The sequence below is a fragment of the Panthera onca genome, chromosome A1 (assembly GCF_046562875.1).
Source record: "Panthera onca isolate mPanOnc1 chromosome A1, mPanOnc1 haplotype 2, whole genome shotgun sequence".
NCBI classification, from domain to species: Eukaryota; Metazoa; Chordata; class Mammalia; order Carnivora; family Felidae; genus Panthera; species Panthera onca.
Genome location: NC_138339.1, coordinates 239,494,507 through 239,508,329, shown reverse-complemented (window position 1 = coordinate 239,508,329; position 13,823 = coordinate 239,494,507). Strand labels below are relative to the sequence as shown.

General features: G+C 44.7%; 1 long non-coding RNA gene across 3 annotated transcripts; it reads left to right on the top strand.

The window, feature by feature from the left end:
• The first annotated feature begins 870 nt into the window (after positions 1-870).
• On the top strand, positions 871-5,560 carry LOC132682306 (uncharacterized). 3 transcript variants are annotated; one of them, XR_014137616.1, is made up of 3 exons: positions 871-949; positions 4,435-4,541; positions 5,354-5,560. It is a non-coding gene; the product is annotated as an uncharacterized LOC132682306 (long non-coding RNA). The 3 variants fall into 3 exon arrangements; XR_009611608.2 differs by lacking the exon at positions 871-949 and adding an exon at positions 3,346-3,523; XR_009611609.1 differs by lacking the exon at positions 871-949 and adding an exon at positions 3,532-3,803.
• The last annotated feature ends 8,263 nt before the right edge of the window (positions 5,561-13,823 follow it).

Below are 13,823 nucleotides of genomic sequence, written 5' to 3'. Positions count from 1 at the left end.
TAACAAATGTCGAGCCTTGTCAGTAGAGGGCGCTGGAGGACATTGCAAGAGGAAGGGGCTTCTGGATTTCAGGCTTTGGTTTTCTTGTTTTCAGTGCTCAGAGCGCAACAGATTGTCAGTGGGCAGCTTCCCAGAAGTTCAAACCAGGGGGTCCGACATCAAACAACTAGATGTTTCAGAAAGAGAACAGAGAAAGTGCAGGTGTGGAAAATGGCAGAGATATAATATGGGAAAAGTTCCCAGAATTAGAGAACAGGATTACCCATATTGAAAAGGCACAGAATGCCCAGAGAGATTAATTTAAAATGATTCAGACCAAGACACATCATTGTGAAATTTCAAAAATCTATATAGGAAAAAAGGATCCTGTAACGCTTCCGCAGAGGAAGAAAAACAATCCAAAAAAGGGATCACGTACAAAAGATCAGGAATCAGAATGTCATCAGGATTTTTAACAGCAGTGCCGGAAGTTAGAAAATAATGGTGCAATGCCTTTAAAATTCTGAGGGAAAGTGAGTTTAGAATTCTGTAACTAGCCAAACTATCAGGTACTGTAAGGACATTTTCAGGATGCATGTTCTCAGAAAGTTTACCTCTTAGGTAGCTGTCAAGAAGTGACACTTCTACTAAAATGAGATTATAAATGGAGAAAGAGGGAAGATATGGATCCAGGAAATAGGAGACCAACCTACATGGGAGGCAATGAAGCGTGGTGAAGGGGGTTTCCGATTACCTATGTCTCAGAAACATGGTGTGCTGTTTGTCATTATATTACATCTCAGCTCTATACCCACCCGTCTTTGCCCTCCTTTGTGATATTGGAGCTGGACTCTGTGATTTCTTTTGCTGATGTCACAATGTCAAACCTCGTCAGTAAGAGGCACTGGTGGACACTGAAAGAGGAAGGGGCCTCTCTTGGGTTTCCGGATTTGGTTTCCTCGTGTTCGTGGTAAGGTTGCCCAACAGATTCTCAGTAGGAAGCTTCCCAGTGAGATTCACCGGCACCTCAGCGGTGGGTTCCTGGGTATTAGCCCAGCCTCAGCACCTCATCACACTTCTCTGCCACAACCACACCCTGTCCACCTTGGGGAGAGGGCTTTTCTGAGCGGGCCCTTCCGTGGGCACTCCCCTTCCATCCTGGAAATATTAGTTTCTCTGTACACCTGATGTTTCTGTATTCTTTAGGGTTCTCTGTATCTCAGGTATTTCCCTAGTTGCTAGTTAATCATTCTTCCTGTTAAAGTTTCTCTGTTCGTATTACTGGTATGGTTTCTGTCTCCCAGCTGGACCCCGACTGGCACATATAGCACTATCAATGTATTTTATCAAAATGTGTGATGTAGTTGTATTGGCACAACGGTAGAGGGGAGATAGCTATAGTTATAAGAAGGGTGTGTGCAATAGGAGAGTCTGCTTTTCTATGATGGAGGGGTGGTGGTCAGCAGATTACATTAAAAAGTTAAAAACGGGGGCGCCTGGGTGGCTCCGTCAGTTAAGCGTCCGACTTCGGCTCAGGTCACGACCTCGCGGTCCGTGAGTTCGAGCCCCACGTCGGGCTCTGGGCTGACGGCTCAGAGCCCGGAGCCTGTTTCAGATTCTGTGTCTCCCTCTCTCTCTGACCCTCCCCCGTTCATGCTCTGTCTCTCTCTGTCTCAAAAATAAATAAACGTTAAAAAATTGTTTTTTAAAGTTAAAAACAAAAAGATACACTACAAGTGCATTTAGAAATATGGCTGAAACGACCAGAAAATGGAGCTTAACGACATGAAAGTTATTCCCTTTGGAGAGCAACAGGATGGCAGACGGGAGACTGCTAGTTTTCATTATACGGCTTTTAGTACTGCTCCATTTTTAAATTATTTAAATGTGTTACTTAAACATTTTAAATTTATTCACAATAGCCAAAAGGTGGAAACTCTCCAATTGTCTGTCAACGGATGAGTGGATAAAAAAAATATAATCTACGGATACGAAGGAATATCATTCAACCTTAAAAGGAAAAGCAAAATACTGACACATGCCGTAACATGGATGAGCCTTGAAAACGTTATGGTGGAACAAAGCAGACACAGAAGGGCAAATGTCGTGTGATTCCACTTACATGAAGTACCTAGAATAGGCAAATTCATAGAGACAGAAAGTAGAACCGGGGTTGCCAGGGGACGGGGGGAGAGGAGGGCAGGGGATTATTGTTTAATGGGTACAGAGTTTCAGCTTGGAAAGGTGAAGAAGTTCTCAAAATGGACAGTGACGACCGTTGCACATCTATGCGAATGGACTCAATACCACCGAACCGCACATTTAAAAATGGTTAAGATGGTAAACGTCATGCTGTCTATTTTATCATATCAAGAAAGTTCCAATTTCATAAACTTGACGTTCAAGATATGGGAACATGTCTTGAAGAGGTAGAACATTAATTCATAGCCGATGACTTGGAATATTAACACCCCTGAGGAAATAATTGCACGTTGGTTTGAGAATGAGGTGTTTGGGGAATCTTATTTAATCATTCAGCATGCAAAGTTATCTACCTTGTCTCTATCTCCCATGTGAAATGGCCCCCACCTGGTTTCTTCCGCCTCAGTCGTTCCTTCGCTCCTGAGAAAAACGTGCGTATCAAAGAGCCGCGTTCGCCACGCCTTCCACGACTGGCCGAACGGGCGTTTCCACCTCTTTCAAGGCCGATTCAAAGCCCTGCGACGGTTTCGGGCCTGCCAGGCACTGGGTCAACAAAGACGAATGGTATTCCCTCAAAATGTTCCTCATAATCTAACAGGACGGGCAGGGAGAAGAAACGAGACACAACGTGAGCGAAGGCCAGGGAAAGCGCGGCGGCCGGAGCCGGGTCTTCCGCGGCGGAAGCGAGTTTGTCGTGCGGCCGCGCGAACAAGGGAGAAGTGGCCTCGTGGGCGCGTCGGGCCTGGGACCGCCCGGCGCGCCCGTGCTTCGCTCTGCTCCGAGTCTGCCACGGCCGCGGGTCAGCCGATCCCTGCCCGGCACGTCCGAGCCGCCCCGTTCACTTGAACGCGGGCTGTGAAACGCCGACCCCCGGGCTCACGGCCGCGGCGGAAGGCCGTCGGGAGCACCGCCGAGTCTGTCTCCGGAAGCGTTCGAAACGGAGCCGCAGGGTCACGGGGGACATTAAACGCGGCGGCGGGGCCTGAGCCAAGCGGGGCGAGGAGGGCTCACACGGGTGCCGGAGGGCGTGGGCGCCCGGGGAGGGGGGGGGGGGAAGGGAGTGGGGGGAAGGGAGCCCCGGCCCCGGGCCGGCCTCGCGCTCCGACCTCCGGCGGCGGCCGCAGTCGACGAAGAGGCGGACGGAGGGCTGCCTCTCCCGGCCGCCGGCGGGAGGCGGGGGGTGGGGTGGGGACGCCGGCAGGGCCGTGGCGCTGGCCCCGGACACGGGGCCGGCGTAGGAGTCAGGCGAGCAGCGCCGGGTGGCGTCACGATCTGGCTGGCACCCCCTGAAAAGAACATTCTTCAAACAGGAGTTACTGGAGACGCTGCCCTGGGAGTGCTGGTGGGTAAAAAGGAGGCCAGGAGGGAGGACTCGGCCTCTCGCTAAAGGTCCCCCGGGAGTCCGCTCGGGCCTCCGATTTACACACCGCACTCGGCGGACCAGGGGTCGCCCGGAGGCGCCCTCCAGAGGAGGCAGTCTGGGGGCCATCTGTTGTGGTTTGCGTCTGTCCTTGGGGGGTCGCCTCAAGCCGATCAAATGGCCGACCGAAGCCCATCCTCCCACCACCCTTGCTGCTCTTGCTGAGAGGCGGTCTGCAAACACCGATTCTCCGTGTGGTCGTGTAAGCAGAGAGAGAGAGTTAGGGGTCCCCCCCCCCCACCCCCGAAAAAAAAGACAGACTTAGCTTTTTGGCGATACAAGAAAAAGGCATGTTAGGCCCCGGGCGTCTTGTGAAAGAACGTAAGGATAAATAGCCCCTATCGGGCCAGGAGAAACCTTAATCACCTCGGGGACAAGAAATCGGTGGTAAAACTCCCAGTGCTGATTCAAAAGTGGAGACTGACCTGAGGCACATCCTTGAGTTATCTCTGCAAGATCGAAACCCCTGTGAGCACTCAGATAATGCAGCGACTGGAGCCAGAGACTTGTTGACATTGACCCTTGCTGGCCCTCCTGACTTTGACCTGTATTCTCTCACCTTGGGATGACTTCCATGCTGAATGCCTCCCCCCCCCCCCCCCCCCCCGCACTGCCCCCTCCGTGAATATGTATGCCCCTTAGCCTAAAACTTCCCCTGTTTTATTGTTGGAGGAGACACTGCTTTGGGAAAGATCCCTGGTGCTTTCCTTTACTTGTTGCAAGTAAAACCCTTCCTTTTCCTATTCTTTGGCCTGGTTGTGTCGCTTGGCCTGACACTCACCAAGCACCAAATGCAGTTTCCGGTAACAGTTACATTTCTGGTCATGTTTTAGTGCCCTTTACTGGACTGGCATCCCAACAAGAGGCCGCCTGGCCTACCTTGTCTCCAGTTCTAGTGGCGAGGATGGGCCGTGCGGCAGGCCTCGATGTCCGGCACATGGTAAGTAGTTGGTAAGAGCAATTATTATTATTAATTATTGGAAGTTGACTAGGCTTACAGAATTCTTCAGTTGAAAAGCAAGAGTAGGGGCGTCTGGGGGGCTCAGTTGATTAAGCGTCCGACCTCGGCTCGGGTCATGATCTCACGGTTCGTGGGTTCAAGCCCCAGGTTGGGCTCTGTGCTGACAACTCAGGGCCTGGAGCCGGCTTCGGATTCTGGGTCTCCCTCTCTCTCTGCCCCTCCCCCTCTCATGCTCTGTCTCTCTGCCCCTGTCCCCCCCCCCCCCAAATAAACATTAAAAAAGAAAGAAAGAAAAGCAAGAGTAAAACTATGTCCATTTTTTCTGAACCTGAAGGAAAAGGATCTATATTTAAGTGTTATCTGTTGTCACCTGAGCCCAGCCGGGTATACTTGAATTTGTTCCTTTGGGTAAGAAAACAGCATGTGTTGACTTAAGCTGGTGGGTAATGCAAAGAGCTTCATATCCTCACATCTTGAATAGCTTGTATGTGTTGGTCAGGCATCACGTACAACTATTTTTTCCCTCAAGGTGTACACGAAGGAGAGTTTTCTCTTTGGCGGCGTGTGTGGGATTGCTCTGTTTGAGGGACGTTTCAGCTGGTGATGAGGACGAGCGTCACTAAAGAAAGAACTGCATTTATTTTATAACTGAAGTCTCTATGGTAGCTTCGTAGAAGCCCTCAAGACCTAGCCGAGTTTTGCTCAAAGCTTTTTCTATGAAAAACCGCGCCATCTGAAAGAAGAGGTAATCGTTTAAAGTTTCCTTCTTCTTTCTTCTTCTCTCCCCCCAGTCTGATGATGTTGACCAGAAGCTTCTCCATCCTACTGAATTAAATGTCTGAGACCGTCATGTGGTCAAGCTTTCAGCTAATACACAACAAAGAACTGCAGGCCACGCACTGACACTGTGTAATGAAAGGCTGATGGAAACACGTTCTGGAAACTGCAGGAAGTCGAGGACATGAGGGAAAAAGACATTAAAGACTTTCTGTGTCAGAGATAGTAGAAAATGATTGATTACCTTTTAGAGGTAGGATTCTTGCATAACGGCTTTCTGGACAATTCATATTCTTCTGGGTAAAATACTCTGCTTTGGACTTTTTAATTGTGGGGACCAGATTATTTTGTAAGAGCAGTAAAGAATATTAAATTGTAACCAGGAGGGAGAAACATCTTACCACAACAAATAGATCTGAAATTTGATCTTTTAGCGTGTGATTTCCCCATCCGGTCCTTATCTGTATGTTCATATTCTTTGTATATAAATACAATTATGTTTATATTCCACATTTTCATTGAAATATGTGTTTTTATATAGTTCCTTTGATGGTTTTTCATTATGTACAATATTGCTGTAGTTACACACTTAAAAATGTTTTTAAGCATAAGGTCATTGGGAAGAGGCTGCCATTCTGTTTTACTTGTTGCTGTTGTCAAGGTGAATTTCATATTTATTAAGGCCCACCAATGAAATTCATGTCTGTGCTAGTCTTTGAAATAAGTTAAAAGATACAAAAAACTTAACCCCCCAAAGACTTTTGTGGATCTTTTCTCCAGAAATGGCAAAAACAATACTCTTCTCTCATTAATGCTTATGTATTTGATCAATACTCTTAATTGGATACACACAATGGGCAAGTCAGTTTCTGCCCTCAGTGAGTTCATTATCTACAGGAGAGGTAACTGACTGTCTTATAGTGATGTGTCTCAAATACCATGCTTTCACTCATATGTGGAATTGAAGAAACAAAACAAATGAGCAAAGGAAAACAGAGAGAGAGAGAGAGAGAGCAAGTCAGGGAGGGGCCGAGAGAGAGGGAGAGAGAGAATCTGAATCAGGCTTCAGGGCTGTCAACATAGAGCCTAATGTGGGACTTGATCTCATGAACTGCGAGATCATGTCCTGAGAGTAGGACACTTAACCAACCGAGCCATCCAGGCACCCCTAGACAGAAGACATTTTAGTATCAGAGATAAGTAAAAGCAGTCACTAAAGAAAGGACCCCTAGGCATGTCAGAAGAATAACGGGTGGTCCACATTTGTTGAAGTGTAGAGTTCACACGGGGAAATGGTGCTGAAAAAGCCAACAACAGCGTGGCTCTGGGTTATGGAGGGTCTCGAGGATTTGTTTAAATGAAAAGCCACAGATTGGTTTTCAATAGGTAAATGACTTCAACATGCAGCTTTAAAATGTTAATCTGGGTGGTTTTGCTCAAGATGGGCTGAACAGGGGCCAGTCTGCAGGCAGAGAATACAGTTAAATGGCCAGGAAATGAATGGCAGAAATAGAAGGTGAGGGTTGCCAGGCAGAGGAGCTGGGAACAGAAGAATGGATACAATTTGGATTGAAGAAGAAGGAGAAATAAACGATTATTCTGGGGTTTTGAGTTTGGGATGGTGAAAGATGCCACAAACTGAAAGGACCCTTAGGACCCTTAAGACCCTTAGTACTCAGTTTGAGGCAGTTCCTAAATCCAGCTTTGGACATGTTGAGTTTGGGGTCTAGATGAAATATTGAAGCTCAAGCGAAAGGCAGGAAGAGACGGGGGTTGATCACAAAGACATACAGACCTAGAAATGAATGAGTTCTCAAAAGGGGAACTGTATACACGGAAAGGAACAAAGGACAGAAATTTTGGGAATGACCATATTTAAGGTTAATAGAAAGAGACTATAGGGCACAACCAGGAGCCTGGAGGTCAGTAAATACATTGCTGTAAAGCAAGGGTGGGGATTAAAAAAGATGGGGATGTCTAGGATGTCAGAAGCACTGGGGCAAACACAGATGTTGAGTTAAAAACACAGACTAGGAACTTGAAAAAGTTCCACTGCCCCCTCCAGAGAATTTTGCTGGTGAAAAGGAAGAGGAGATATTGGAACTCGGTTTCCCTTTTGAGGCTGCCCTGGAAGTAGGCACTTCAGTTGTCAGAGGGTGATTCATCCTGACTCATATTCCCTGTAGAAGAATCCGAGAGGTGGGGCCGGACTTCAGCCGCGCCCCCGCCCCCCTTGGGTTCCCAGCCCTCTGCGCACTTTTGCCTTCTGCCTGTCGTCTGAAGAGCTGAAAGGTTCCACTGGCCACTTCTCATCACAACACAGTCTAGGAACACATTCAGCACACCTTAGAACTGGAAGATGCACCCGTGATTGAAGAAATTTAACAGGAATTGAATTAAAAAAAAATTCAAATGGTAACATCTGAGCCAAAAGAGAAAGGGAGAAAACCCTATGTTTGGCCTCTTCCAACTGGTGGTTTTTACTGGCCAGTATACCGAATCCATTTGCATCTGGAGATTAGCAGAACTTCCCTCTTCCCCACCCTCATCCCAAACAGCAGCCCACGTTGGACAACCCAAATCCAAAATGCCACATGCCCCAGAAGTCCAAGCCCAGTGACAGATTCGAAGAATTTCAGAGTAGGAAAGACTTCAGAGATAAGTAGTAGGTTGTAAACTACTGCCTGGTGGTCGAATCCTGCCATGGCCCTTTTGGGTAAAGTTTTATCGGTACACAGCCACACCCATTGGGTCCCATAGCATCTATGGGTGCTTTCTCGCAACAGTGGCAGAATCGAGCCGCTGCATCAGAGACCGTCTGGCTGGCAAAATCTAAAGTGTTTACTGTTTAGCTCTGTACGGAAAGTTTGACGAACGCTGGATTATAGGGCTGGCTACCTAGCGAGCTGTGCTCTCATTGTGAGCGGACAGACCCCTCTCTTTCAACCTGGGAAAATTGTGATGCTTCTAAAAAGCACCAGGAACACTTTTTGGAAGTCAGAGTTTTCCATCAAGTGGCTTTGGCTAGATTCCAGATAGTTTCTATTCATCCGGCGGTAGAGCTGGACTGGGGCACATGGCATAAAAACAATTCTCAGACCTCACTTTTGTTTCTGCTCAATCCCTTGTCCTTTTAACCAGCACAATAAAAGTGCTTCAATAAGCAGGGTCAAGTAGGATATGCCAGAGAGAGATGTGAACACGAGATTACAGGCTGTGATTAGAGGCTCCGACGTGTGCTGAATGCCCTTCGATCACATGGTCCGAACTAAGGCCACCATTTATTATAAAACAAACTGCCCAGCTCTTGGAGGCATGGAATAGATGACAACTGCATTTTAAAATGTTTTGTGCAAGTAAATGAATAGTCATTTTGGAAAACAGGGAAGCAAAGTTTCAAAACAGCTGAAAGTGTTTTCAAATGTCCATATTTTTGTGTTCTTGGGGATTTTGGTTCTTCTAGTTCTCAAGCGGCATGTGAAATGATGCTCTCACACCAGTTCACAAGCACCAGGGTCTTTTGGTTTTGGACAGATGGAAAAATGAAAGCCCGTTACCTTTTGGGGATTAAGTTCACCGAACTATCCTGAATTTACTTGAATAAAGTCAGGAGAAGTCCTCCCATGTGGTGAGACATGTGTGCTCCTGGGCTGCCGAGAGCGGAATAATTCGTTATGGTGTTTTGGGGAAGCAGTTTGACAATATGAATCAAAAATCTTTTTTTTACTTTAAACAAGTAATATTTTATGAGCACATATTAATTTTATAATTTTTATTCATTTTATTTTATTATCATTATTTTTTTCATCAGGACAAATGTACTCTTTAGTTTCCCACCCCTTATTTCACCCATCCCCCCACCCACCTCCCCTCTGGTAACCCTCAGTTTGTTCTCAACAGTTAAGAGTCTGTTTCTTGAGTTTCTCTCTCTCTGTTTTCCTTTGCTCATTTGTTTTGTTTCTTCAATTCCACATATGAGTGAAAGCATGGTATGTGTCTTTCTCTGACTGACTCATTTCTCTTAGCATTATATTCTCTAGCTCTATCCATGTTGTTGCAAATGGCAAGATTACATTCTTTTTAAGGCCGAATAATATTCCATTATATATACATACCACATCTTCTTTATTCATTCTTCTACTGATCAACACTTGGCTGCTTCCATAATTTGGCTATTGTAAACAATGCTGCAATAAACATAAGGGTGCATGTATTCTTTGGAATTAGTGTTTTTGTATTTTGGGGGGTAAACAACCAGTAGTGCAATTACTGGATCATAGGGTAGTTCTATTTTTAGTTTTTTGAGGAACCTCCATACTGTTTTCCAGAGTGGCTGCACCAGTTTGCATTCCTACCAACAGTGCAAAAGGATTCCTTTTTCTCCACGTCCTCACCAACACGTGTTGTTTCTTGTGTTTTTGATTTTAGCCGTTCTGACAGGTGTGAGGTGGTATCTCATTGTAGTTTTGATTTGTATTTCCCTGATGGTTAGTGATGTTGAGCATTTTTTCATGTGTCTGTTGGCCATCTGGATGTCTTCTATGAATCAAAAAGTCATAATCAAGTTTATGTCCGTCAACCCAGCAATCCCACTTCTAGGAATTTATCCTAAAGAAATAGTGGTGTAGAGGCACCTGGGTGGCTCAGACAGTTAAGCGTCAGACTCTTGATTTCAGTCCAGATCATGATCTCATGGTTTCGTGAGTTTGAGCCCTGAGTCGGGCTCTGTGCTGATGGCACAGAACTTGCTTAGGATTATATGTCTTCCTCTCTCTCTGCCCCTCCCCTGCTCATGCTCTTGCTCTTTCTCTCAAAAACAAACAAATTTTTAAAAAAGTAAAAAAAATAAAGAAAGAAAAAAATAGTGATGTGGAAGATATTTACATATAATATGCATTCTTTAAAATAAACAAAAATTGGAAATAATTTAAATGTCCAACAATTAGATTCTACTTAAACAAATTGTCATACATTTATTTATACGGTGGAATATCGTGGAACCTTAAAATTAGGGTTTTGAAGAAAATGCATTAACATGGAGAAATGTTCATAATATATTAAGAAAAAAAGTATTTTTTTTTGTTTTAATGTTTACTTATATTTGAGAAAGAGAGAGAGACAGAGACAGAGCACGAGCAGGGGAGGGGCAGAGAGCGAGGGAGACACAGAATCTGAAGCAGGCTCCAGGCTCTGAGCTGTCAGCACAGAGCCCGACGCGGGGCTCGAACCCACAAACTGAGAGATCATGACCTGAGCTGAAGTTGGATGCTCAACCAACTGAGCCACCCAGGCACCCCCCCAAAAAAACATTAATGAATGTTAGCAAAGTTTATCTCTAGGTAGTGAGATTTAAAAATTTATTTTTATTTTTTACATGTATTTATTTTTGAGAGACAGAGTGTGAATGGGGGAGGGGCAGAGAGAGAAGGAGACACAGAATCTGAAGCAGGCTCTAGGCTCTGAGCTGTCAGCACAGAGCCCAGAGCGGGGCTCGAACCCACAAACTGAGAGATCATGACCTGAGCTGAAGTTGGACGCTCAACCAACTGAGCCACCCAGGCGCCCCTAGGTAGTGAGATTTTAAATGTCTTTTATATTTTTCTTAATGCTTTGGTGTTTGTACTTTCAGTATAATGTGAAGATTTTTTTTTTTTTTTGGACTTGGGATTTATTGGGATTTTAATCTACGGATCAGATCTTTCATTAATTCTGGCAAATTCTTAGCTGTAATCTTTTCAGTTATTTTCTCTGCTCCTTCTCCATTTCCTTTCCTTCTAGTATATTGGTTACATATAAGACCTTCCCTATTCTTCCTGTCTCTGAACCTCCTTTTCATACTTTCCATTTCTTTGGCTCACCATGCAGCATCCTGGATGATTTCTTCAGCTATATCCATATTGTTCAGATCAGCAATTCTTTCTTCAGTTTTGTGTTAAATCTATCTACTGAGTTTTAAATTTCAATTATTATATTTTTAATTTCTAGAACTTCTGTTTGGTCATTATAATTTCTTGTTCTCTGCACATATATTTTTTAAAGTTTATTTATTTTTGAGAGAGAGCATGAGTGGGGGGAAAGGCAGAGGAAGAGAGAGAGAATACCAGGCAGGCTCCACACCGTCAGCATGATGCCAGATGTGGGGCTCAAACTCATGAACTGTGAGGTCATGACCTGAGCCAAAATTAAGAGTCAGATGCTTAACTGACTGAGCCACCCAGGAGCCCCTCTGCACCTATTTTTATCTTGTCTTTTAGTTGTTTAAAATAGTAAATATAGTTATTTTACATCCTGTGTCTGATAATTCCAAAATCTCCAGTCTTTGTAGGTCTGTTTCTGCCATCTGTTGTTTCTGTTTATTGTCACATTTCTTTTGTGCATGTAATGAGTTTTATCTGTGTGCTGTATAAAGGTAAATTAAAAAACGGATTTTTGTGCTGATGAGAGGGAAAGGGATGATTACTTCTCCAGTAGCTACTCATGGGAAAATCATTCAAGGGTTTCTTTGAGACGTAGGATGAAGATAGAGAGATTCCTCTACAAAGGATTTGAAGATGTTTTTCCCAGTTTGAAGACACCGTAAACCCAATTCTCAGTGTGAAGAGGTTTTTTCAAACTGCTATTGTGAATTCAGGCTGCAAATTGCATGAGAACTAGCTGTGACTGTAAGTCATCTGGGGCATGATGCCCTGTCCACTGAGCTCCAAGGACCAAAGCAGACAAAGTTTCTTGTGGTCTTCGAAGAGGGGAGGGATTTTTAATTCTTTTTTTGTTTTCTTCTAGTTTATAATCTGTAGTCGTTTGGGGTGCCGAATTTTGGGTACCCATCAGATCCCTTGGAAGGACTTTGTCCTTAGCCCTTGTGTTCCCCATCAGGCCGTAGAAATTGAGGCTCAGATGAATCCTTGACCCCTTTCTTTCTCACCGTTTTGCACGATGAATCTGGCAGGATATCATAACGGCTTTATCTTTAATTATAAATAAGATCTTACTACTTCACACCTCCGCGACTGTTACCTCTGGTCTGAGCCACCGTCACCCCTAGCCTGGGTTGCCTGAACCTCCTGCTTCTGCCCTCGTACTCTAGCAGTCTAGTCTCAACACGGTGGCAAGAGTGACCTGTTACAGGTCAGATCATATTACTTCCCTGACCCAAACCCTGAAATGGCTCACTTCCCTTAGAGTAAAGCAAGTTTTTACAAAGCTCCAATTAGACATCTTGCCTCTCCAACCTCATTAACTGCCACTGTCCCCTCCCCCATGTCGTTCAAGCTACACGACCCCTCTGGGGTTTCCTTGGCCGTGCAAACTCGCTCTTCACTCAGCTGTTCCTCACCTCGTTTAAGGCTTTTCTCAAGTGTTAGTTTTCCAGTGAGGCCTACCCTGTTGAATCCATTAATAATTGTGAACTTAGCAACACCACCGGACATCCAGTTGCTTTATTCTGATCTAAGTTTCCTTTTTCTTTGCATGTGCTTGTCAGATTCTAAGTATTGTCATTTTCTCGTGTTCGTGTTTATTTTTTATTATCCATATTACCTTATTAGATTTCAAGTTGCTTCATGCAGGCAAGAATCACTCTTTGCTGAGAAATATAAACCACAAACCCTCATTCACATGGTGTATGGTCAGAATCTACACTATTTGAGTGGTTTGAGAAAACCTAAGCCACCTGAGACACCACGACCACCACCCCCAACGACGGCAAAGAGAACAAAACGTTCCTGAGTTAATAATGACCCCAGAACTCAAAACTAGACCTCAAACTATTCCAACAGAAAAAATTCTAAACAACAAAAGCTCACAAACTCATGTCGCTAAATGTGCGGAATAGGAGTGAGAGCGGAATGAAATTCCTGAAGCAGACCCATGAAAACTGAAGAGACTGGAATTATCATATGAAATCATAAAATGAATGTTTAAAGAAATAAAAGAGAAAGTTAATATATGGCAATCAAAATGGAGTTATAAGGAGCGCCTGGGTGGTTCAGTCGGTTAAGCGTCCGACTCTTGATTTCAGCTCAGGTCATGATCTCGCAGTTTGTGAGTTCGAGGCCTGGGTCAGGCTCCACACTGACAGTGTAGCGCCTGCTTGGGATCCTCTCTCTCCCTCTCTGCGTGCCCCCTTCTCCTGCTCATGCACGTGCTTTCTGTCTCTCTCAAAGTAAATAAAAAGATGGACTTATAAGACCAGAAAATACATTTTTAAAACCCTTTAGGACTGAAAATCATAATGATTGAATTTACAACTCAGTGGATGGGTTAAATAGCAGATTAGACACAGCTAAAAATGTACCAGGGGAAACTACGCAGAAAGCCATTGACAGAGAAAAAGAGATGAAAATAAGACAAGGAGTTACAAAGAAGATGTCTGATAGAAGTTTAACTGGAGTTCCAGAAGTCGAGGCAATGTTTGAAGAGATAATGGCTGAGAATTTTCCAAAGTCAACAAGGGACAGCAATCCTCACAACTCAGGAAGCAGAAAT